The sequence below is a fragment of the Crocodylus porosus genome, unplaced genomic scaffold (genome assembly GCF_001723895.1).
Source record: "Crocodylus porosus isolate Cpor-Errol unplaced genomic scaffold, CroPor_comp1, whole genome shotgun sequence".
Lineage (NCBI taxonomy): Eukaryota > Metazoa > Chordata > Crocodylia > Crocodylidae > Crocodylus > Crocodylus porosus.
This window is the reverse complement of record NW_017728886.1, coordinates 132,652,584-132,674,965: the sequence shown is the minus strand read 5'-3', so window position 1 is coordinate 132,674,965 and position 22,382 is coordinate 132,652,584. Positions and strand designations below refer to the sequence as shown.

Below are 22,382 nucleotides of genomic sequence, written 5' to 3'. Positions count from 1 at the left end.
GAAAAAGGGAGTGATTCTTAGCATAAAAGGTCCTTGGTAGTGTTTCTTCTTATCAGGTACGAGATGCAAACTGTGCAGTTCTAACAATACTCCATTTACAATATTTCTAACAATCTCTTGGCGTGGGGTCTGGCCAGAGTCCCTGTGTTCACACAGTTGTCACTGCCACTTGTCCGTCCCTTTCCCCTGTTGCTCAATTTAGTGTTGAGTAGGAGGGAGAGGAAAAGCAAACAGCAGAAGCATTCACCTCATGGGCTCCAGAACCACATAAAAGCAGACACTGGCTAGACCCTACTTTGATCAGCGGTGGGGGAGGTGGTGGGAGAGGGAGGGCTTGGAGCTCACTGCTCACTAGGGACCTGCAGTGACCAGACAATGAGCTCAAAATACCTCGTGCATGTGCAGTACAGCTAAAGTTGTGTGTGTGTGTGGGGGGGCACACTTACTTTGCCCCACTCGTGGATTTACTATGGATTCTAGACATGTAGTTTACAGAAACAGTTTGAGGAAATAAGACTTCAGGAGAAAGATGGATAATTAAGTAGAGACAAACTACAGTATTGTGCATCTTGAAAAACATCAATATCAAAATCCACATCCTTTGTGTCTCCTTGCTATGTTTATTATTTTATTTTGACAGGATCAAAAGTATGTTTTTCAGTTTGTAAACAAAACATTTCTCCCATTCATGAGAGTGAGAGAGAGAGAGAGAGAGAGAGAGACTCTAGGGAAGAGATGTTCCAAAGATGTGTTAAGCATGTCTGTTAACATTTTTTAGCTCGTTTCCACTGAGGGCAAGAAAAAACTCCCATGGACTTCAATGGGAACAGGATTTAAGTCTGCTGTAATCTTTCATCAAGGTGATATGTTAATGAATACACTATATCAAAACAGTAGACAGACAGGTTTGGGAATAATAATATTTTTAATATTCTAGTTCTAGGGTCCGATGGTACTCGATATTACAATAGCTCACTGGAATTATTAGCCAGAGAAGCTTAGAATTTAAGACCATATACAACAAATGTGAATAGCAGAAATGGAAGGAAAGATGAAGGAATGGTAATCGCCTAATTATGCAGCACAACACAGACCTCTGTTTTTCATCACTATGTATATTAATATCTTGGGAAATTCTCATAAATGGGGCTATGTGAGTTAAAAATGTTTATGAAGATAATGACAGAAGATGGATGCAATCAATAAAACAGAAAATATATAGATGTGGTTGACTGTTCTTATGCATTAGTTCTGAGAACAAAAGTTATGGAAGAGTCCAGTCAAACGTCTCACTTGCGAAAGAGCATAAAAACACCTACCATTTAAACAGCTAGTGTTATTCACCTCCAGAGGGGGCAACCTGGTTCTTGGTGTGGTAAAGTAACAAAAAAGCTATGTGGTTATGCTTTGGCTTCTACAAGGAAGAAATTTCTTATTATACTTGTAACACTAGAAAGTTTTGTTTTTTTTTCCCCCTGGAAAAAAACAGCATCCCTGTTGTTATATTGCAAGAGCAGAAAAAAATCCTACTAGCAGTGGTATGATTGTTCTCAGTATGTGAACAGAAATTCATAGCAACAACTGTGTTAACTTTCTTTGACTGCTGCTGTACACAGTGCACAATATTTAGCCTTTCTTAATATCCGTGGAATGCAGGGAGTTTGAAAACTATAAATAAATGTGATTTGTTGTTACAGTATATACTAATGAACCATTCAGTCTTTTTATAACTGGTTGAATATTAGCTGAGAGATCAGTTCTCTGGCAGTTGCCTGCAAAATGATCAATATGTGTTTAGTAAATTAAGCCCCAGCAAAGAGAGACCAGGTAAATTAGGAAACATTCTGCAAATGATTAACTAGATTTGTTAGACAAGAAAGAGAAGCATCTCTGATGCCCAGTCTCAGAGTTAGTCTAGTAATAATTCCCAGTGACTGATCCACAGTGTACATTGTTTAGAATTGTCTTTGATCAAAAGGGCTGTAAGCACCTTGTACAAATAAGCTGATTTTATACAAGCCGGCTATTTGAACATTTTGACTTTCCTTATAAACTACAGTGTGTAAGAGGAGCCTGATAGGCAGTGCACGGAAATGTATTTCTTCTCAGCTGTAACTTTTTCCAAATAAACTATTGAATATATTGTAAATTATTGGGAACATCTATCTCTGTTCTATAGAATTAATCTTGTAGTATTCTCTGTCGTGTGATGCACCCCGCCTCTGCCTCAACGGAGTCTCTGCAACTGAGAAAACATGCACATCCTCCACTAGTCAAGCCTATTTCTGGAAAGTGTGCATGGCTCTCTGAAATCCTCTGCATGCCATCCCACTTCACTACTCGTAACAGTTGCAGATGCCTGTATTATGCATGTCCAAAGAAGGTGCTTAGCCTGTTTTGCCCAGTGAAAACCACTAGGAAGATTTACAATCCAACATTTTGTTTCCAAGGGCTGTATGTCCGTCCGTTACATGCTCCAAAAACAGGCAGGGACATATATTGTCTCTTTTCACTAGCAGCATTCTCTGGAGAATATCATAGTGTGAAATTTTGAAATCAAATTGCAAGACCCATTGTAGAACAAAAAGCGATTGGGGTGGAGGGGGAGTTTCCCTTCTCTTCCTTCCTTTCCTCCCTCCCCCCACCCCCTGACACCCACCTACCTTTCTGACAGGGGATTTGAAAGATATTCCTGACGCAGCAGCACCAGCAAAAACAGCTGGAGTCTGGAGAAATCGCATCTGAAGTGGGAGATATGCAAAGCCTGACTAGTTCAGAACAGAAGCTGCCTGAGAGAGGACATGCAGAAAGCCTGCACATTACAGCATTGATTGGTGTGTGCTGCAATTGCAAGGCAGCAGAAACAGCAAATGGAAGCAGTTTCTGTTTCACTTCCTTCTGAGAGCTTAGATCTGCCAAATGCAAGCCCCCAACTCCCTCTAGGCTTCAGTCACTCCCCTGCTGGCACAGATTTATTTATTTATTTATTTTAAGCTTGCATCCCAGAGAAGCTAAAAGCTTTCATGGCTGAAAAAGTCTCCAGACCCAGCACCAGATTTGATCCCTTCGCATGACAGTTTTGTTCCCTCTGCATCTCATGGAGGATACCAGCTTCCTAGTCCAGTTGCATTCAAATATGGCTTTTCTCTTTTTCGTCTCTTCTTAGCCGATCTAGACCTTTTTTTTTTCTTCTTAGAGATTTTTCTCTTTTTCCCTCCTCCCCTTTCTTCCCCATCTTACGTCTTGTAACTTCAGCACATCCCAGTGTATGTGTTAACCCAGCCCGGGGGTGCAGACAGACGTGACAGTTTGCCCCCGATCTGCTGGCTCAAGACAAGGACCTTGGCTCCTAATCGAGAAGGACCCAGGCTGCCGCTTGCATGGTTGTGCGCTGCCTGCTGGGCTGCCCGCAGTGGCGTGGGGAAGCAGAGCCAGGTCCTTGCCTAACCCCGACTCAGGGTGCGGCGGGGAGGGCTGGGGAAAGAAGGTGCAGCCCTTGGAAGCACTGTGTCCTGCCCCAGAGCGGCCGGGGGCACGGACGGCACGAGGCAGGGGGCGAAGGGGCGGCGGGGGGGCTGTGCCAGCTACCGCGGAGCCCGCTGGGCCGCCTGCACGGGGCTGAGCGCGGTAAAGGGCATCGCTCCAGCTGCATCATCCCACTCCCCCGCCCGCGCGCGGCTGGTGATGGCTGAGGCAGCACTTGCCTGTGCGCGGGGGGGGCGGGCGGGGCACTGCCAGGGGCCTGCCTGCCTCCTCGGGCGCCCCCGGCCCGCCCGGCTCTGCGCCCCCTCCCGGACGCTGCGTTTCTGGGCTAAATGTCAGCGAGCCCCAGCTGGCGTTTGCACTGACAGGTGCTTCCGGCGGCGGTGCTGTCACCGTGTACACACGCACACATGCATACACGTATCTATGCATACACCCTTGCATATACACACCCATGCACATGGGGATGTATGGATACACATACACATACCTGTTCAGTGTATACGTGCATGCACACACGTGTAAAGATCTGTGTTTGCACGGTACACACATACATACACATGTACACGTGCATGCACACACGTGTAAAGATCTGTGTATGCACGGTACGCACATACATACACATGTACATGTGCATGCACACACGTGTAAAGATCTGTGTTTGCACGGTACACACATACATACACATATACACGTGCATGCAGGTACTTACAGATTCATACAGACACACACATACACACAGCTATATGCATATGCATACACGTACATGTACACGCATACACATGCATACATACACACATACACATTCATATATGTACATGTGTATCTTTTATGCCCCCTAGATAATCACCAGTGTCATTCCAAATGAAACATTACAGATGCACACATGAATGAAACAAACACGCATGCAACACATACACACACATAGCATATGTATCATTTGGAACAACACTGCTGAGTGTATGTATGTAACTATATAAATATATGTGTGATGTATATATACACACGCATATGTATGAACCACGCACATATATGAAACATTACACCCAGATGTGTACATATACACACAAATATATGAAACACATACAAATGCACACATATATAGGTATTCACACAGCTATATGAAACGTGTCTATATACACACATATGAAGCTTTGTACATGTACATATCCATAGGTGTGTGTAATGTCTCATATGTGTATGTATGTATAGACACCTGTGTTTCATATGTGTGTGTATGCAGACACCTGTGTGTGGGTATTTCATATCTATGTGTGTGTTTGTGTGTATGCGTGTGTGTAGGGGCAGGAAAGCACACATACATTAGTGTGTGTGTAATGTTTCATTTGGAACAGCACTGCTGGGAGCAGGGGGACTGACACTGCTGCTCTACAAACTGTAGAGGCCCGAAGTGTTTAAGAAGGAAAAACAAGGGGGTGTGTTTCTTGGGGGGGACAGAAGGAATTGAGGGAGAGGAGGGAGGGAGAGAGGGAGGGAAGAGAGAGAGAGGAGAGAATCAGGCAGACAGGCAGTGCCAGCCAATCAGAGGAGCTCTCCTGAGCTGCAGAAGCAGAGCATATGAGCTGAGGGGTTTGGAGGTGCACAGAGCTGGAGTCGTGTGCCTCTCTGAGGACTGGGAGCAGCTGTGCTGCGAGCACTGAGAAAAGTCCCCATTTGCTTCTTATAAATTAAGTTCCTTGTCACCAGTTAGGGCAAGTCAGCCAAGGTAAGGCTTAAATGAAATGACACTTTAATATGTAGCAACATGAATATTTCTGGACAATGGGGCTGCTAACACAGTCTGCTAAGCAGTGTCAAAGAGATTTGGTGGAATATTGCTCTAGCAGTGGATCCACAGCCTGTGCTGTGTTGATCTTAAAGTTATCTCTGATGGGTGAGCCTTACCCTTTTGATATTTTAGCATTGTGTTTGCTGATCCAAGGATCTTGCAGTGGAACCTGCAAACCATAAGCATAAAAAATATAGCTGCGTTCTCGCTGTGTATTTATCTGTGAATGTGTTATAATACCTACAGTTTTGCTGTATAACTTAGGGGAATAATGTGCAGATGCATTTTACTGGTGGTGATCACATTCAGATGCTTGGGATCTGAGCTCACTTCTATATGTGCCTGTGTAGAAATATAGAAATTAAAAGCAAACCATGTGAGACTGTGTAATCAGGAACATTAAACTTGGTATTTGAACAGTGATTTTTTAATCCTTCTTTCCAGCGCCCGTAGCATTACATGATATCTGAGCACTGAAACTGCAGTAGAACAGAGCTCTTGTCGTGGATATAGCTGTAGCTGCTTGTTAAAGCTTAAGCAGTGTCTAAACTTTTACTTTTTTTAAAGGGTATAGTAAATGATGCACAGCCACAATTGAGTCCCCATTACATTTCCCCTCCTCCCCACAGCACCTTTATTAATGCACAAAAAAAATGAAGCATCTTTAGCATGACTTTAAGCTACAATACAGTTTTACCAGCTGCACTGCACTCCCATTAGGTTTAGAATTGAGTGTTTTAGGAAACAAGGAATTCCTCACTAAGACTCCACTAATGTGTGTATCTTGAAAACAAGAAAGCACTGAACCTATGTGCATGTGTGACTGTGTGTGCAGTGACACCCCCCAGAGAGGACAAGAGGGTGTAGGAAACACTGAAATGGAGCAGGTGTGAACAAATAGTGTATTTCTCTGAATCAGACTTGAAATAGTATGAATTATTTGAACGTACTTTGTGGTTTAAATTAGAACTTGGGATACTTCCAACTTTGAAGAGCAGTGATGATGCCCCATCAGTCTTCTCTCACTCAAAGGAAATGTGGCAAAAAAAAGGGAAGGTAAAATTATCACACACTTCATTTAGCTCAGGTGATAACATCATTGCCTCTCTTTAAGGTACTGATTTTGTTTTTCATCATAGCCCCTGTGTTTTCAAAGCATTACTTTCTGTGCTGCAGTCAGTCAAATACAGTTGTATGAAAACACTGAAGCTTTTCTGCAGTAATTGTTCTTTTCATTTGATGGTAAAAGGGTATCTTCAGGGGAGACATTAATTGAAGAGTTTGACATGTGTTTGGCATTCTGCCCATTTGGGGAAGGAAAAATGGACAGATTTAGAAAAAAAATTCCAACCTTTTTTCCATTAGGTAATTTGCCCCCTTAATTTAAATATTTAACACTGGCTTTTATTGGATATGAAATCCTCTAATATACATGTATAATCTAACACAGACCATAGGTTAAGGATTGATGCGGATTCATCATGGTGGTTCTCTCTGTAAAAAAAACAGCGTCCCAGTGTATTGTTTTTGTGGTTGCTAACTTGCTAAAATCATCCATGGCTTTGCTGGATAAATCTGATATCTCACTTCCTGTTTCATTTCTACAGAGAAAATGATCAAAACCCAAACATGGGCAAAAACATTTGTAAAGATTACAAACAGGTGGCACCCTTTTCTTTAAGCAAGCATTGTTCTTTTGCACTCAAATGGAGTTAGGGGGCACTGTACTGTTGGATAAACCTTCATGTAAAGGAGAGACAAAATTATGCTCCTGACCACTTGTAGATATTAAAGATCCTAAGAGACTTTGCAAGACTGAGTGCTAACTCTGGGATCCTGGCAAGTTGCCAACTTGGGTAATTACATTCCACCCAGTTTAATTCCCCAGGGAGTTTAATTTGAAAACAATATTCTTTACTTCCTAAACTAAAACTGTTCTGTAGTGCTCTGTCCTGCAGTGCAGTGACTCTGGTTCAAGTGCTTTACTGGCTATATGTTGTGCTTTTCAGTTGTAATCAGTGACCATGAACACAGGCTAGATGGAAGAACAACTGGTGTTGAATGCCCTTAACATCTGCCTAATCAAGTTCAAAATGAAATATCTGTGTACACGTGTATGTCTGAGAAAGACAGAAGCTTTGCTATATGTGTATCATTGTGAACTAACTGTAAGTTTGGGAAGTGCGTTATATTAGAATATGATTATGAAGGACACACATCAATTAATGACTATCCCCTACGCTTGTCTTTTTTTAACCCTACTTTAAAAATACTTGCTAGTTTTATAAGGCTTGAAAATGTGCAACTAACCAAATGCACACAGTTAAATAACTGAGCTTGTCGACTTGGCAGTTTTTCATTTATTTTTGTAAAATACTTCAGCGCCCATCAGATCTAATGAATGCAGTTTGAGGGATACAGATGTTTCTGTTTCAATTTCTAAATGTTCTTCCTTGGTTAAGAAATAGGTTGCTGATAATATGAATTAAGATGAGAGCCATTGCTGTTCTGATCAGATCAGAGTAGTGCCAGTGAGTCATAATGTGAAAACACATCACAGGCTGTAATAGCTAGTTAGCCTGAGCAGGCCTTTCCTACAAGGCCTGCATTAAAGTAGCTATAATGTCACATTATTTAACTGTATGCATACGAGCATTGATAATAAGGGTTGAGGCTGACTGACAAGAAACAACAAGGTTTGATGTGGTACCAAGTAAATCAATGCAATAGAGTCTATTTTTAGTGTTGGGCACCTGCTGTGCCTGAAGGAAGCATGCATGCAAAAATCATATGCATAAGCAATTCAGAGAAAACAGTACTGCATGATATAAGTCATCCTGGAAACCTTGCTGACATTTGTTTTGAGATTGCAATGGTAGACACCTTTGGATGGGTCAGCAATGTCAGAGCTTAAAAGAAAGAGACTGTAGTCTACTGATAAGTGTGAGGAAAGCCACAGTTCCTATATTCTATTTCAGATTCTGTTACTTTGGGCAAGTTGCTTAAACTCTTTATGGCTCAGTTTCTTCATCCGTAACTGCTTTACAATCAAATTCTGAGGCTTACTTATAGACAGTGAACATCACTAAAGTTGCACAGGTGTTTCTATTCTAAATCCAACTTCATCCTCCCTTTCAAAGTAGGAAAAAAATGGATTTCAAAATAGGTAGGTTTAGATAGGCAGCTGAAGAGATTCTCCAACAAATTCAAAGTAAATTAGAAAGGGAAGTCCTTAATTGACATTATAAGCATTGATGTTCTTTAGGGTGAAAGAGGGAGACTTTTCAATGAAGGAGAGAAGTTTGCCTTCAAGAATGGAGTTAACACAAACTGATTAAGGCATAATTAGGAAGTTCTATTTAAAAATAAACATATTTTTCCATCAGACATTAGCATGAGAAACTGAAAATGGTAGACAATTAAAAACAAATTTATTGTAATAAGTGAGAGGCAAGGATTTTTTGGGGTGATATCTTGTATTGGACCAACAGCATGTCTGAGATAGATAGATGTGACTTACTTTTAATAAGTTATTCAATGGGGCAGATTGGGAAGGCTTCTTCACTCTTCTGAAAAGCCCAATGACATTTGCAGGTGGGGCTGATTTTTTTCATGGTGCAGACAGCCAACCAGAAACAAGTAATCACACAACTCTACTCTTAATTTACGTGTAATGTAGCTACAGTTGTTTGTTTCCAAACCTGTTGTTCTTGAAAATAGACATAAAAAAACCTCCCAATGCTAGTGTAACACCAGCCCTGCACCCTGATTCTTGCACCAGGGGTGCAAGAATAACAGCCTCCATAGCCCTGGCTGCTGCTGCACAGGGTGCAGAAACTGTTATAGCTTTGTTTCCTAAAATGATATGCTTGCATTAGGTATCTTGTCCTATATGGTGGAAGTATAGAAAGTACAGTTTTTGTTTGTTTTAGCCTTGGCTGGGCGGAGTTAAGGTTGTGACTACTGTTGCATGAAAATCAATATTTGAGAAGCAGGAGATTAATGGTTCATCTCTTGATTCTCTAACGGGTTATTTGCTTTTTATGAACAAAAATCTTGAGATTATAGTAAACTGTATTTACAGGTGTGATTTTTACTGCAGCCTTAACTCTATCTGTGATTGTTTATAGAGCTCTTAGGATATATCTGGACTGTAGGCTGCATTGTAGTATAGAGATATTGGTCTAGCCTGGGTAATATTAGCAATCCTTCCACAGCAGCATGAAGCTTACTGAGAGCTAATTTGCTTGTTGGTTACATTTTGCAGCTCTTACAGAACTCTGTGCCACTGCAGCTAGTGCATTTTCAGTAGCTACTTTAAATTCAAAAAAATATAGTTAAAGCCCGTTTAGCCATACTCTGGATTTTGGCTATAGGGCTTGGCAGACATTACTAATGCATTAATTGCAGAATAAATGACAACATGCCACAAGTGCAAGATATTTAAGATAAGGTAAAATGCTAAACAATCCACAAAGATGTTCCACACTAAATCTCACTTAATTTTGAATATTAGGCATGCAAGTATCTAGGAACAGTGCATGAAATCCAGCTGCATTCCTTCCTCATTGAACATGCCAGCCTGTGGGGAGCAGGTGTGTTCAAAAGTCATTATGTCACTGGGCTGTACCAAGCCTTTTAAGTCTTGGGCCTGGAGAGGCCCAGGTGCAAGTGTACTATTTGAAGGTCCCAGGTAGCATAAGCTTAACATCTGGGAGTCTTGCTGGGACTCATTGCACCCTGGGACCTTAACAAAGTGAGCTTACCTTTCAAGTTTCTTCTGGTGGCTGCAGGGGTCACCACTGGGGGCCAGGTCCCAGTGCCAGGCCCCTGCACTAGAATTCTTGTCATTGGGATCAGAGGAATTTTATCTCTGATCCCAAAAATCACACATCCTTCTGTACGTTTCTGACAAGGTTCAACTGGCAGTTTCTGGGATCCCAGTCACGTTAATTTATTAACATCTGCTAGGGGACAAACATTGTTTTTGGCATGTTTAAAAGCAAATCAGCAAGCATGAGCCAAGAAAAGGATGTAGGTTTTCTTTGTTGGCCCTTGTAAACAAGCAGGGTAGTTGGCACATATTTGTGATATTGACATTTTCTACTTCCTAATGACTTTGAGTGGGGGTTGGCAACCTACAGGCCATGGGCTGCATCTGACCTGCCAGGCAATTGGATTTAATCTGTAAAGTCAGGATATCTTTATCAATTTGGTAGCAGGGGACCACAAGTAGTGCTTTTGCAGGGGTTTGATGTGGCAAGGGGGAAGTAGCACTGGCATTGGTAGGCCACCTGCCATCACAGTTAGCTCCAATAAAGCAATCCACTGTTCTGAAAGATGACTTAGCTCGAAGAGCTTTGAGTTTCTTTCATTTGATCTGCTACTGCATTTTACTGACAGTCACTGATATTCTATTAATATATGAATTCAATATATACATTATGACCATTACTGTAACACTAGCAACCTAGCTCTTGTATACTGCTTTTAATCCATAGATTTTAGAGCTCTTAACCCCCCTACTACCGCTCCCCAAAAAACAAAACAAAACACCTAGTTGCATTACTCTATGGTACAGCTAAGATAGCACTCGGGGCTCCTGATTTGCAGTCCCATGCACAATCTTCTCTAGACCACTCTGCTTCCCTTGGAGGGAAATTGAAGCATGTTCTTTGGGGAATGTTCTTATTAGGAAGTGTGTTTTCATTGCAGTAGTGCATCAACTTTCCCCCCCTTTCCCTAGTGCATGATATACTGTAATTCCATAACTATCATTATACCACTCATGACTATGGCTTGAAATGAAAACATAAATTCTTTGCTGGGGCAGGGATTCATCTTAAAAAAGAAATCAGAAATAAAATCAGGGGTTGGTATTATACAGCCCATGGCTCAGATCTAAGCTTCAGAGCCACTGAATCTGGTCTGCAGAACTGCAGGGCTTTGCCTGTGCCTTTTCTTGCACTGGGACTGAGCAGTGAGGAGCTGAGCCAAAGGCAGGGTGCTGGAAGGTGGGCCCATGCCATTGCCTATTCTGTCTGTTCCCTCCTCCCCCTTCCCAAGCTTGCAGAGTGGGCTCAGCTTCTAGAGTGTCCACACCACTGTCACTGCTACTTCTCTCTGATTCCTCTCCCTACTTTTCCTTCCCCAAGGTTGTGGTGGAAGCTCAGCACCCAGCAGAAGAGAGTTGCACTGGGCTTAGGCTGGGTAAGGGTGGAGGTGTGGGGGAGAAGTGGCAGTGATGTAGAAGCAGCTTCCAGTTTTCCAGACCCAGCACAGCTTTCTGTCTGGAAGTTGCATCTTTGCTGCCCCTGGGGAATAGGGGGCTGGGAAAAGCAGTGTAGCTCCCACGTATGTGACTCTAGCCAGGGGCAGGGAACCCTTAACCACCCCCAGCCCCTGGCCCTGGACCAAAGCAGGGTTGTTTTGGCCCATGGCTTCCAAAATGTACTGGCCTCTGGCTACTTTACCACTACATCCAGGAAGAGCACAAACCATCTGCAGATGCTTCCTCAGCCTGACAAAGGGTGTTTGTGTCCTTGCTAAGAAGAATTTTTCTGACTATTGGAGCTGGTCTAATAAAAGATAACAGATTTACCCAAAGAACCTTGTCTGTCTCATTAAGAATGGAATGTTTTGGTATTGGTTAAACTTCTTTGTGATTAAAACACAGAAGTATGTACCTGAATAATGAGCTCTTCTTTAAGCCAAATGTGTGTGTATGTATATGCAGACCTTAATATATACATTTATAAGGTGTGTCTATGTACATTCTTTCTCTCTAAATGAATCTTTAAAGACAAGACATCTATACAATTATACTAAGTAGCTCATTGTGAACAAAGTTAAATGACAATATCACTTAACTTAGTGGTAGTACTGTGTTAAACAGCTTTGAAAACCTGGATTTGAACCTTATTTTATTTACATATTTTATTCCTTGCATTGGGAGGGAGAACTCTGCCTGGAAATTCTCGGTGGCAAAGGGGACAATGAGTTTTATAACAGTGAACCTTTTGGTGGATAATAGAATAGAGATAATAGAGATTTTTAACTATGATTAAAGTTGCTTTCACACATCCTGAACTAAATGAAATGAGATCACAAAGTAGGGTAATGAAGAAATAAAGGGTAGATTGTTGGGGTTTTATGACTAGTGTGGATGAATCGTAAGTTGGGGAAAAATGAAAACAGTTACCTCCACAGACTAATGATAAGACAAGCTTGTTTTGCCATTAATGCCATTTAGAACGCCTGATCTGTCTTGTGGCAGTACAGGAGTGATGTTGGACATGTGATGGTATGGGAAATGGAAGCTGTGATGGGAAAGGTGAGGATTTTTGTGGGTAATATATAATACTTTATCTTCTATGAAGAAGAATGCCTTTCATTTAAAAGCTCTGAATGTATCTCAATTCTGTAGTCAGTTCAATAAAATATAGCATCCACAAAAATCTCAGCCAGAACAATTTTGACATTTTAAATGTAGCTGAAGAAATGTTTGATGCTATTTTAAACTCATATTAATTGTTGATACTTTTATTGGGCTTTTGCCCAATATTTAATTGCACTGAAATAGCAGCATAAATGTGAAGGCAGAATGCAACCTCTTGTATTTAATTAAATTGCTTCTTTTCCCTTTTTTATGGCACCTTACGGCAAAGTTTCTTGTTTGATAAATTAGGAGCAGTCCAGTTTGGATGCTGGAGTGACTTCTCTTTTCAGAGCTATACATTTTTATCCATAACAACAGATGCAATTTTTCAGAAATGATATGAATAAATTGGTTTTGCCTGGATGAAATATTTTTGTTTTCTTCTAACTTTCCTTGGTAAAGATTGCTGAGATGTACTGAGCTAGTCAGGAATTATTATGATTAAACTTTATTTTTTAGAAGATGCAAATGCTGAAATATGCCAATTTTAATTAAAAGGTTTCTGAGATATAGGCTGGAATTTCTGGTCAGAGAGAGAGAGATTCACTTCAGAAGAGCCAATAGTTCAGTTTGTTGAGGACGTTCTTTTTGTCAGTTTCTTTTGTTGGAACTATTCCACTTTATATGAATAATTGAATATTATTTTGGACAGGCAGGGACCAATTCAGTAGCCCATTGACCAGGGTATTCACCTAATGAATTTGTATGCATGGGCAAAGTTACATTACACCTAGACTGTATTGTATCTGTGGAATGCTAAGTGGTGTTAACGGTAGAACATACGGACTCTCACATTAATGGCCAATACTGTTCCTTTCCTCCACAGCTCTGACTTGCCACTAGAGGGCTGGCAAGCAGGAACATGCCCAGTAGCCAGGACACCTGGGGTGCCTGTTCATGTGTGGGACACCTGCTCCGATGCGCTCTAGTTAGACTGTGTTGGAGCAGACTTGATTAATATCATTAGAATGCTCCAGCACCCACCCTGTCAGGTGTATTCAACATCCTTGTGTCAAAATGGTGGTGGGAGTGCTTTAACTAAAGCTTGTTGAACAAACCTTAGTTGAAGTGCCCTGGCCACCATTTTGAAGCATGGGACACTAAAGACACAAGATGCTGAGGGTCTTATAATTACAGTGGCTCCCTAGAGCTGCTCAAATTAAAACACCCTTTCCCCACCTTTCCCATGTGTACAGATGCCTTTGGGCTCTTTCTCTGTTCTGGGTAGTAGTGGTATATCCTGGGATGCTGGAGAAGTGCAGATTGCTCATTTTATCTCCATGGAGCAGACTGATGTGATACCAATAGGATCTTGGAGGTAAGGCCAAGAGTTAACTCTTGTGTGAAGTGGTGTTACTTTGAGATGCTCAGAAGGCACTTAGCACAAGTTAATGAGCTTTAATGCATGGTTGCTCTCATTTTAAGTTCCCTTAGTATGATCTCAGTGTAATTTTACCTCATGAGACCTGAGTTTGAGTCCCTGGGCCAAGTAATATTTTGCAAAATTCAGTAGTTCCGGGGTGCGGGAAAGAGATTGCAAGAGATAGTTTGGCCACTTGCTTGGGATGTGGGGGAATAATAGACTAATGACCTGAACAAGTAGTCTCAGAATCAGGTGAATGCCTTACCCACCAAGCTTTTGGATATTCTTGGTGCTGCCTCCTTTCTCTCTCTTTTTTTTTAACAGAAATTTTGTTCAGAACAGGAACTTTTAAAAACATATTCTGGTATATCTAGCCAGCAGTCATGCTGATTGGCATTAATTTATTTTGGGCTTCTGTGTGTGTGTGTGTGTTTGCAGAGAAAGTGAGCATACTGCTGAGAGAAAGCTGGATACTGTGTCCAGTTGTGAGAAACATTTCATTTGACTGTGAAAAGGTATTTTTAACCCTGATATATGGCATTAGCACCATGGAAGTGCTGACTCTTCTAAGTGTAAAATCTTTGCTTTCAGGAGAGGTGAAATAAACTAGGCCAGATGAGCAGCACTGTTGCATAGCATCTATTAACTGACTGGGGGAAGAGCCAATATTTAAAAATAAAGGAGAGAATGTAACTTATAGCTGGATTGCAATCCTGAATCATTACTGCTTTTATGTTTCAAATTCTGTTCTTGGTACTAAATAATCAGCCTTATCGCTGGATTTATGGAAAAGCCACAGAGCATTTATTACATGTAATTTTCACACACTTTGCTGGTGAAGGAAATGTGTTCTATATTTGCAGTTAATTAAAACAAGATTTCTTGTATTCCATTTAGAGGAATTCAACCTAAAGTTATTATCTGTCCGATTTGGTTTCGAAAGATCGGCATATTTCTGTGTTTGTATAGCAGAATGTGTAAAGTAATCAATTTATTTTATCAATGTGTTCTGCAGTGATATGAGTTAAGCTTCTTTCAAAATCTGTATTTGTATTTTTTTTTCAAGTTGTGAAACAGCTGACACTTTTTTTCTCCCTAGTTGCTAAAGAAATGTAGGGCTGCTTTCTTAAACCCATGGCTTCAGTGAGGTGAAATAAACTAGGCCAGATGAGCAGCACTGTTGCATAGCATCCATTAACTGACTGGGGGAAGAGCCAATTAGCATTAATGCCTAATACTTTAAAACCTCATATAGCACCTTTTAAGAAGAGTTTGGAGGATTGGGAGGCTGAGAAGGTGGTTGGTGTTGTTAGAGTGTTTTGACCTGTCATGGGGAAAAAATACACAGGAATGGAAGAAGTCTCCTGGGTCATCAAGCAGTTGCTTGCACTAGCAAGGATTGGAGACTCAGTGACCCAGGAGGCCTTTTACACTCCAATCCTTTGTTACTTGAGAAAGGACAGTTTGTACCCCAGAGTTTGTCTAACATCTCTCCCAACTATACTTTGGTCTAACAAAAGCTGTTATTAAAAAAACGAAACAAAACCTTGCTTTGTGTATATGTCCTGACCTATTACAGCTATGGCACTCCAACACTGTTTGTGTTCCCATGATTGATCTAAATATTCACTCACCTACTTCTTCTCTGATAGATATTGGTCTTCACTATATTTTACATCTTGTCCCAATGTTTTCTTTACATGCAGTGTTTAAATCATCACTTGAAGCAAAAGAAAGGAGCTGGAAGTCCCAAGACTTCTAAACACCCCAATTCTACCCCATTGTGCCCTCACCAGGTGGGAATTCCCACAGGGACTGTTCTGAATGTATTTGTCACTAGCTTTCCTCCCAGAGACCAATTTATTTCTTCACAGTTAAACAGATATAATTCACTCGGGGTGGGAGGGAACAACCTTACCTGTTTTCACTAAAAAAATATTTTTCAATGAACCCTTCTCAAAATGTATTACTTTCATTTTTACCCCACAGTCTATGTTTTTTTCTCGCTTGCTTTTTTCCCCCCTTTTTCCTATTTTCTTTTTTTTACTTTCAATTCAACAAGAAGAAGAGGCAGGAAAAAAGGCAGGGTTTGACACAAACACACTTAGTCTCCAAAAAGAGAAAAACAAAAAATTTAACTAAAAAGTTTTAGAAAATTATTAAAAAAATAAAAGTTGATTTTTTTATTTGTGTTATCAGTAGCACAGTGAGTTTCCGTCCACCCCTCAACACCACAAATGCTTAGTTTAACGCCATTTCCTTCTTCAAAGTAGATCTGTGTATATCCTGCTAGTGCAACTCTTGTTCCTATTGCTGTGCTTAGTCCTGGGCTTCTGTATCTTCTGCAGCTGGTTCTGTTTAGGGGTGGACCAACAGAGGTTTTTGGGGCTGATACCGGTAGCCAGTTTTTAAAGAGGCATATCGGACGATACCAATCTGGTTTCCAGTGCAGCTGCGTGTAGCTGGTAAGTCTGTTGTGGTGGAAGGGGAGGGAAGGGGCGTGGGGGGTGGGGCAGATCAAGACCTTTGTGGCAAGGGAGGGAGCGGGGTGGGGCAGACACTGCCCAGCTGGGGAAGGACAGAGTGCGGGACAGAGCCGTGGCTCATCTGGGAGGTGTGGGGAGTGGGGGGGGAAGGAGGCAGCTCTCACTGTTGCATGCATCCCAGGAGGGCATGGGGGTGGGGGGTGTGCCCTGAATCTGCAAGGGGTGCTGTTGAGGCAGGCTGCAGCTGTGGGTTGGGGCCTACATTGGGGCAGCGGCGGGCAGGTGGCGGTGGCGGCGGTGCTGGGAAGGGGCTTCAGGGGAGGGTTGCCGCCATCCCAAAAATAACCATAGCCACTCCATAGTTCTCCGACCACCGCCGCCACCCACCCCATGCAGATCTGTGGGTACACGCCCCCCCATGCCCTCCTAGACAAGCATTGGGAGCCGCTGGCTGAGCTGCCAAATCAGCAGTGCACAGCGGCATGGAACTGCCTCATCCCCCCTTCCCTGCACAAGCTGTGGCTCTGTTCTGCACCTCTCCCACCACTGCCCCAGCTGCGTAGCATCTGCCCCACCCCAGTCCCATACCCTCATCACTATGAGGGCCTTGATCTGCCCTCCCCCTCACCCCTTCCCTTCCACCACACCAAACTTAGATGCACGCAACTCTCCATGCCGCCAGCTGTGCTCCTCACTGCCTATGTGCTGCACACATGCCTGGGCCATTTATCTGCCAAATTTGGCTGATTTCTGATATGGACAATTTTCTTTATATCGGTGTCAATCCGATATCAGACCGATGTATTGGTGCACCTGCAGTTTTATCTTATTTCTCTTCTGGTGAGGTTAGCAGAGGTATGCTTTGACAAAGCTGGGAGTCTTTCTCCCTTCACCCCTATGTTTGAAGACTATTAGGGACTTTTTTTATTCCCCTCTCCACGCCACTTCCCTTCATCTCATAGGACTGGGAAATGGAGAGACAGTTGGAATGAAGGAGCACTGAGCCATTCAGGAGCCATGGTTAAAGGGGAGGAAAGAAATCCTACATGGAGTTTGGACTGTCTGTCTTTAACCATGAGGTAGAGGAGGGGAAGGGCAGGCAGTCAGATGGGGTTTCTCTGGCTCTGAAAGATGCAGTCTGTAGAGATAACCTATAGATTTGACAGCATTTTAAACCATCTCAGCAAAAATATCCTTTTAAAATGTAACAGATCTTACAATGTTCCTTGAAGGGCCAGTACACCTTGTGCAAACTAAGATAACATCAGGGGAGGAATGAATTCCATAATCTATTAGCAGATCAGTATGCAACTACTCAGTTTGGCTTGTATTGTAAAAGGCATGTTGTGTATTTGGTCAAATCCCATCACATGATCATGTATTCCTACATATTTCCTAGTTTTGAATTGAGATTAGAGATGTTCCTAACAACATTAAAAAAAAAAAAGTATCCCATCCTCATAACTGCAGTGAGTTTCACTCCACAGGATCATCCAGGTGATCATTATTGCTCATTAAAGTATAATGAATACTTGTTCCATTCATTGTGGGGCTTATTATATTTTAATGATTGATGTGATGCTCCTGCAATGCAAAACTCAGGAATGCCTGTTGCCTGTTTAAGCTGATGGCATTGTGATTTCTGTGACTTCTGTGTACAAGCTACCTGAAATATTTGTAAGCAGTATTGCCAATCATTTTCAATAACTGAAAATGAGAAAATGTCTACAGACATTTCTGCTTCTTGAATGAGATGAAGGGTGAATTGTTTTACAATATTAGCCTTAGCTGTTAAACTTTAGGCCCCTGCTGCTTGCTACATATATTATGCAATAATATGTGTAGCCATAAATGTAAAGTAATTATCACACAATTAGCTGGTTAATCATACAATAAATTTAGACTAGCCCTAAGTTCAAAATAATTATCACACCATGCTAATGACTATTGAGCTATAAAAAGAATCGACTGGCCACAGAGTTAGTGCTTGAAAATGTATCAGGGCTCTCAGTTTCAGATTTTTAATACACTGATTAATATTCTCATTAAAATGAATGTATGTCAGTTGAGTATAATTTGGTGTTCAGTGTGAAATGATATTCATAAACAGCTTTTTGAAGGCAGATTTATGCACTTTCAAGAATGTTCACAGAGATAAATAGTGACATCTAGAGAGTTGACAGAGCAACTCTTAATGAGCATTCCTTCTGTTTTAGCAAGGGTTGTCTACATACTATTGTAAGCATCATTTTTGTCATCCATTATCAGTGCAAATCTCAAAAGGCCTAGCATCCTTGCAGATCAAATGGTATCCAGATTGATTTCTGCCTGTCTGTTCAGTTGATATCCAATCTTATCATGCTATTGGTGATTTTAGCCACTATATTCCTTGGATATCTTCATATACTTTACCAGCACTAAATGTAAACCTGAGTTTGTTCCTCAGATCACTATTTGCTTGCTTCTCTGCAGCAGTATTGATTGTCACCCCACGGGCACCACAAATAAGGTCTCAAAATGATGCATAAATTATGAAAAAGTAATTTTAAAGCAAAATTAAAAAAAAGTGAAGTTTGTTCCGGTTGGATGTCCTCTAAGAAACCTTAAGGCCATCTTCATTTATGTTAAAACCTGCAGTTATAGTACATTAAAAAAATCAACAAACAAAAAATATTAGTAACATTGATGCTAGCTGCCCACATCAGAAATAAATCCTTGACCAGATTCTTGCTCCATCATGGCTTTTGGGGGCTTCTAGGCAGTGGTCAGCAGCAAAGTCATGAAACTTCAAGGATCATGGAGCCTTGGCTCCACCTGTGCAGATTATGCATAGTCTAAAAACCTATCATCACATATTATTATTGTTATTATTAGTATTATATTTTAAAGGATATAAGAAAGAAGGGAAACGTGTGCCTGGCTTTTGCTGTCTTAGTACTGTTATGATCAGTATGTTAAGAGCAGAAGTGTCAGTTAAAGAGGTATAAAAAATTGCATCTCTTCCTTTGGCTTTCAGTTATTTTTCTTTTCTCCCCACCACCCGACTCAATCTCCTCTTCCTCCCCAGGCGTGGTCTCTGTATACAATTGCTTTTTTTTTTTTTGAGTTTGAGTGAAAAATGCTTCAGACCTGATCATACGCCTTACGTTTAGTCTCAGCTGGCCTCTTGTACAGAGGTGTACTTCAGTCAGCATAACCATGGGTAGGACATATAGATTCTGTGCGACTCAGGTAGCCCTAAGATGAGTAGAGTAGATACCTTTCCACAAGGAGGTCGACATGTTTACAAACTATTTTCAGGGCATCATGTGAAAAACATCAAGGTGTGAAAAATGTATCCAAAACTTACTTGTCCAAAGACTGAGACTACTCTCTAGGCCAAATTATATATACTAATGTCTCATGTCTTGTCTCCATCTTGAGACACTTCTGACTTCCCAGATCTCACTGTCTTGGCTTGAACATGTCACCTCAGCCTTATGCAACATAGGCCCTCATTTGTTTAGGTTGATATGTTTGATTTGGCAGGCACCAGTTGCTTATCTAGCAGTATGCTCTATGTCCTGAAAGCACTGGGCTTCCAGGTAACACCGTCATTGACATCCGCAGCAGAATCCTCATAGTGACAGCAAGGGGAACCTCCTGTTGACGTGGCAAAAATCTCCCACAAAGCTAGTGTATTGGGACAGTATCCACATAGTCTTCTCCCTGCACATGGCTGAGTTGGAAGGTCTGTTAACTCCTGATTTTAACTTATCATCATCTCCCTTGCAGCTGTTATGATGGCAGTGCTCATACTACCTCTACGGAAGTCATATCTATACTGAGTTTACCTGCACTCTATTCTTGTTTTGGAATTCTTCTCAGTGTGAGGACTAATTGAAAGTTTAGTTTGCAATTCTTGGTGACAGTCAGTAGTGTAACTAACCCAGAACAACTGGGGTGGCAGTCCATGGTATGCTGGCAGCCAGAAGTCACTGCTGCCTCCATAAGTTGCCGCTGCCCTGGGTGCCCAACTACCTTGTCACACCTCTGAAGACAGTCACCTGGAAAAAGATTCCTGCTTACCTCAGAGTAGTGAATTTTTCAAGCCTACAAGAATTGTATGAGGAATAGCTTTATTATTTGTTGTATTTGTTAGTAACAGACAATGAAAATATGAAAACTCATTCCTTGTCCCCCACCTCCCCCTCTCCCACACCTTAATGCATCTGAATTTATTCAACAGGGAAGCACATATTCCCTTTCCATCTGCCCCAATTCCCTTATACACAGACATACCTTTCTGGTTTTAATAGGCTGTTCTGAGAGGTGTAAATAACTATAAAAATACACCATTCCTACGTGAAACGTCTCAAAAATATTGATATTGAGTTGATTCCCAAAGGCCTTGTGAGTCTGGCATCTTAACATTTATTCAGTCTGATCTTCTGTATGTAGTTTGCACCTTTTCAGTCTGAAAGACAACATAACTCTCTGATGCCTATAGGCATGAACAATTTGTTTCTTTCTCTTGAACAAAATTAATAGATATTTTGAACTGCCTACATTTTGTTTACAGCTTTGAAAGTTTAGCATGATGAATTTGAGATTTGTTTTTTTCCATAATGTATATTTTCAGGTTAAATTTCTCCATTCTGTTTCAGTCTTACTTGAAACAGCTCAGACAATTGCAGCATTACTTTTATGACTGAATATTTTTTTGGCACATAAAATGGTGTATAATGTCTTTGACACTCTTTAATTGGGAATCCAGGAACATGTATAAGGAAACAACTCAGTAGGTAGCTTCCATTTGAGTTGTGAAACAGTTTTCATAGGGAAATCTTTCCATAGAGTGGGCTATCCTGGAATATCATCACCAGGGATTCAGGTTTTCCATTTCCCACAGGGAAATGGAGAAAAACGCGGATTTCCCATTTTACTCAAGAAAAGCATGGATTTCTCATTTTACCAGAGAAGCATGTGGATTTTGCACTTTTGCAAAGAGCTCTCTGCAGGCTGGCGGGGAGCAGGAGGAGGGCAGTAGGGGAGGGGGCACCATGTGCATGTGGGAGCCTGGAGACCAGCTCCTTCAGGTAAATCTGGTGGAGGGGAGATTGAGGCCCCCAGAGGGAGGAAGGGAGTGATTTGGGCAGGGCTGAGGCTGCTGCCCAGCTGGGCAGTGCATGGGGATTGGAGCCTGGGGCTGAAACGTGCAGTTACAGGGCCCTGATGGAGACTGGAATGATGCCATGGGCAGCTTGTCCACGGGTGGGGTGAAGCTGGGGCTGGCTCCCTGCCACTGCACAAATTCCTTGGGGGAATGGGGAGCATAGTAGGTGTGGATTACCCTGTGTGGGCTGGGCCTCCTCACGCTGCTGCCCTCCTCCAGGGCCTCCACAGCTGAAGAGATGGGACCAAAGTGGCAGGGTAAATCAGGGAAACTCCTTGCTGCTGTGAGCCCTGCACTGCCCTGGCGAGGTGTACCTTGTCTGCCCAGCAGTAGCAGGGGTGGCAACACTTTGGTTTTTCATGATAAAAAAACCCCAAAAATCAAATACCAACATTTATAGGTATTTAGAATTTATTTTATCACAGTGATTGAGGCACTGGTAGACTTCCAAATTGCTTTAAATTTGTAAATATATCAATTACACATTGTGTTCAAATGATACCACTATATAATACCTCTCTTTCTCTCTCTCTTTTTTTTATCAAAACCCCAAAATCCGCAATTAAAAGGAAATGCCATATTTATATATATACATACATACATACATATACACACACACACACACACACACACACACACACACACACATATAGTGATACTCTATACAT

General features: G+C 41.6%; 1 protein-coding gene across 1 annotated transcript in view; it reads left to right on the top strand.

Annotated features, from left to right (window-relative positions):
- Positions 1–5,075: 5,075 nt before the first annotated feature.
- The window catches only part of CDH18 (cadherin 18), a 485,140-nt gene continuing 467,833 nt past the window's right edge, over positions 5,076–22,382 (top strand). The window contains exon 1 of the mRNA XM_019541925.1: positions 5,076–5,209. The gene's annotated coding sequence lies outside the window, so the exon portion shown is untranslated. The remainder of the gene's footprint in view (positions 5,210–22,382) is intronic.